The 4,652-nt window shown below is 35.5% G+C and overlaps 1 protein-coding gene across 1 annotated transcript in view; it reads right to left on the reverse strand.

Annotated features, from left to right (window-relative positions):
* The window catches only part of Tis11 (Tis11 zinc finger protein), a 14,803-nt gene that overhangs the window by 9,393 nt on the left and 758 nt on the right, over positions 1–4,652 (reverse strand). The gene's annotated exons all lie outside the window — the stretch shown is intronic.

The raw sequence follows: 4,652 nt of genomic DNA on the forward strand, positions 1-4,652 counted from the left end.
TCAATTATCTTACATAAGAATCTTAAGAAATTCTTGATATAAAAACATGTTTAAGATTTACTTCATCAATTAATAAGCATTTAGAATAAATCATTTCGAACATCAAGAATTAATAGAGATCATTACGAGATTTAAGAATATTCCATATTAATGAGTAATAAGAATAAGAATCTAAATAACTTGTTAATACAGAAAAACTGTATACACAGTAAAATTGCTGAGAATCGAAGAGCACAGATTTCTCTAGAAAGGGATTGGAGTGAAGACCTTCAACTGTAATCAGTGAATCCGCTTTTTCTGCAATAAACGATGCAAGAAGAAGAAGAGCGGAGGAAAAAGAAGGAAAGAACGGTACGCGCAGCTGGTACATAGCTGGCTAAGAAAGTATGAAGCCAATCGGTGCAAGTCAGTTACCCATAAAAAGTTAAAACAGAACCGTGAAATATCGAGTTATCGTGCAAACCGATGGTAGCCATCTAAAAAGAACATATTCAAGTCTGTCAGTAATAAAAATACTTAATTAAATCGGTGGCATTCATAAAACTATGATAAGTTAAAAGGCAATTAATGGAAATAACCAGGAACTGTAAGTTGATAATTTGCCTTGTTAAACGTATGTACTATATTAATTCCTGAATTTCTCTGTAAAAATTTTCCATCCTAACGTTTTCTTACCTAAAGCACATGTCCTTTCAGGATTGATTGTACTCATTCTAGTGAAGAATTTCACAGTAAAAGGGAGGAAGGTACGTGAACAGAATTTCGCAAGTCGTTCTTAGTCGTCTCAGTGGGACCGGTTTCTTTTGAAAAATCTGGCGAATTCGTAGCAAGCATGAATGAGAAAAGGAACACAATGTACACTTGCATAAAATGACCGGTATCCTTCTTTTCTTCTCTACTTTGAACCGAATGTAACGAAAATGTACATAATCTCTCGGTTCTATTATATATCCGAGCTTTAATTACCTTTCGAACTAATGAGCAACAGATAGTATCATTTAATTATGCTTTCACAATACTCGAGCGAGTTGAGAATTTTGCGAGGCACTGTACACTGCATCTCGCTTTCGTTTCACTTTTCTCGCTCAACCGTTTCCATTTCTACCCACTTTGTACTCTCTTCTCTGTGCTCTAGGTACGTACACATGGGTGCTGCTTAGTCCAATATAAAACGCTTTCCCGTTCTTTGTTCCCATTTTTTCTCCACTCTTTTCCAATTCTTCACTACATCAAGCGACAAACTCATTTTCTTTATATCTCGCTCCGTCCATATCACAAATTGTTCTTACCCTCGTGTTACATTGTATGCTAATTCGAGCTCATATTAAACATGGGCAGGTCTCGTAAGAAAAACATTTAATTCTACTTATATTAACAGCAATGATAAAACAATTCTCTTGCCTATCGGTCTGAAAATATTTATCAATCGCTATCGTTTAATCTATTTGACGATCATTACATCTACCCGAAGTAATTATCATTGAATCAATACCGTAAACATACTAAGTACAAATGAAATCGAAACACCCGAGGAGTTTAGAAGCGTGAATGAGCGAACGAAAGTCGAAACGAGGGATCGTCATCGTCGTTAACGAATGATGATGATCATCATCATCGAGACCAGTTTCGAAATCGTCGATGAGAAATTGTTGAGGAAAGTTACGGGCGAGCTGAGAAAGGGAAGAGAGGGAGGATAAGAAATAAGACTGCCTTCTAAAAATAATGAATTATGTCGCGCATTCCTTTTTCATAATTCAAAGACAGAAAGTAAATTTTCATTAAGACAAAGAAATTCTCTCGAACTACTGACGATAATAAAAATGTTATTATTTCATATGAGGAATAAAATCTGAACAGAATTCTAATTTAGGAAACTATCGGATTTCATTTAAAAAATAATAAACCCTGCGACGCTCATTAAAGAGACCAGGGCTTCGGTAAGAAGAATCTGAGTATACAATGAATGACTAAATTCCGAGAAATGGCAACCGTACTTTTGCGCGTTGCTGTACCTAAGCTAGTAGACCGTAGAACGTTGGCTGGGAATAAATGAATGGAAGGCGAAACACTCGCTCGATTCACCGACGGAAAACAATTTATAGAACACGATCCTGCGTATGCGGTGTATTTTTACCTATCGCCCACGTGCATTTCGTTTAATCGATGAATAAAGTTCAATTTACCTCGAATCGTTTCAACTGTTTCCCATTTAAAACTCCTTAGAATCGACGTTTCCCATCCGAACGAAGTCGTTCGATATTTGATCAACCGAATCAACCGAATTTCTCAGGAGTCTTATGGAAAGAATTTTGCGAATTTATAATGAAACGAAGTAATTAAATATCCATTAACGCGAAACGCTGATCCTTAATTGGGGTCTGGATATACTAAAACTACTTAATGGAAGCGAAAGTTAACGTATTAGTCAGACGACAGCGGAAAATTCGCTAAGCTATCTAATAATAAGTAAATATGTACGGAAACGTGGTATGTACGTCCATAGGTTGGAATTAGTAACTTGAACGCGTGAAAAGACACGTCGCAGCTGTGCGAGACCAAGTCGAAGTTCAACCATATGTATAAATAAAAGAGAGTTCGAGCTCGACAATAGCCTGACAATGCCGTCGAAATGACGATCGCTTATCACACACATAATACAAAGGTAAGTCTATAAATACGTCAGGATAGGTTCCAAAGATTGTACACAGTATTAAAGTTAATAAGATTACGTGTGACTTCAATCGATCGTAAACAATAAGAGATCTAGAATTCGAATTTCATGTTTCATGATTTCCTATTAAGTATCATTGCTGCAATAAATAGACGATATATTTTCAGTCTCGCGTGACAACAATTTGTTATAAATTTTCCATAAAATGAAATGTTGTTTTAAATGGGATTCTCGATTATTTTTGTATAAATACGTATCTAACGATCTGGAGCAAACTGTCAACTATGTATCTTAAAATCAAGTCTTTATGTACACCTGAACGACTTAAAGATAGAACTTTGAACTACTAACAATAAGAAGTTTGACTCTTGCCACGAAAATAGATTACTTTTGTACTACATATTTATTAGAACAGTGGATGACACTGCTGAGAAATTCTTGAAACTCAACAGGAAGTAGTGAATACGGAATGAAAACTGAAAATCCATTGTTAGACGGTCGCTCGGAACCGTAGAAAAACAAATTGTGCAACAACTGACGAGTGAATATATTCGAGAGCCAGACTCGTTCCACTCTATCAGACGAAGAGTGTATCTAAAAATCGTTAATAAAAATAATCGATAGCAGCGTGTAATCTACGAGCGGTGTTCGAAACTCGTTCCGAGCTCCATATTTGTCCGGGCCGGTGCAATAGACCGTGGAACGCCGAAGTAAAGTAAAGTAAAGCGAAGTAAGTACACACGTCCTGTATGTATATCTGACTAACACAGCCGCAGAAATGTTTGCGCCACGGTACCACCGAGTACCAGCGAGTACACACTATAATACAAGCCGAGCCGTGCGAAACAGCCGGAGAAAGAGAATTCGTACTCGAGAAAACTGTGCGTATCCAGTTCCCAGAATGATTTAATGAACGTTTTCCATGCAAATCAATTTTTAATTCATTCACTGGCACAGACCAGACTTATACGACTAACACTCGGGTCTTATTAATTTCTATGACTAATTAGTTTTCATACCCCTTCATCTTACAGTCGTAATACAAAATTTAAAGTATCATCAATATCTTATCTATGTAATATATTATATAATGTTTATGCAAAATAGATAAGAAGAGGAAAACTAGAAATAGTTCGCAGAAACTGTACACCTGGTACCAAACAGGTAATCGCGATACTTGGAAAATGATCATTAATAACTGTATTTGTATATCTTGAAAGAATGAATCATGAACTGAATTTCTCGGTAGGCAAAGTAACACGGGACCACGTGCTGAAGGAGGTTCGCCATCTTTGTACTCAACCCCAGTCTTATCACAAGCTGATTCTCGATTATTCGAAACGATTCGCGTAATTAAATTAACGACAACGCGACTCGGTTATCAATTTATTCATTTCACTTATCACTATCGTAAATAAATTAACAACAAACGATGGATAAATTCGAGAAGTGACTCAAGAATTTCTTAAATCGTATAAACAATATTGCAATAACGTATGACGAAATGTGATACAACATAATGTATTCAAGAATAATGCAGAGATAGAATATATGAAATGATGAAACAATGTTCAATTTCATTCGTCAATTATGCAACGCGAATTAACTCGTACGTTTCATCAATATCATACAATTAGCAAAATGAAAATTCACGTGAGTTAACGTTACTCAATTCCATGTTCTTACCACCTAAACTACAAGTCAATTTTATCCCTCCAGTAATGAAGTTGCTCAATTCAATCTATCATTCGAAAAATTTAATTATGAGACACGAAGAAAAATAGATTAATAATCGATGTACAATTTTAAAACGACTGTAACGTCTACGTATGCGTGGACAAAAACGAGTCCTTCGCGATATGTTAATACTACACGAAACACAAAAAAATTTGAATACTTACATACTTAAAACGTACATATTTATGTACTACATTTACGCAATTATATTATTATAGTATTGAACACTTGCGAATATCAAAAG

This window comes from Ceratina calcarata, unplaced genomic scaffold (assembly GCF_001652005.2).
Source record: "Ceratina calcarata isolate Rehan_Ccalc_2016 unplaced genomic scaffold, ASM165200v1 scaffold100.2, whole genome shotgun sequence".
Lineage (NCBI taxonomy): Eukaryota > Metazoa > Arthropoda > Insecta > Hymenoptera > Apidae > Ceratina > Ceratina calcarata.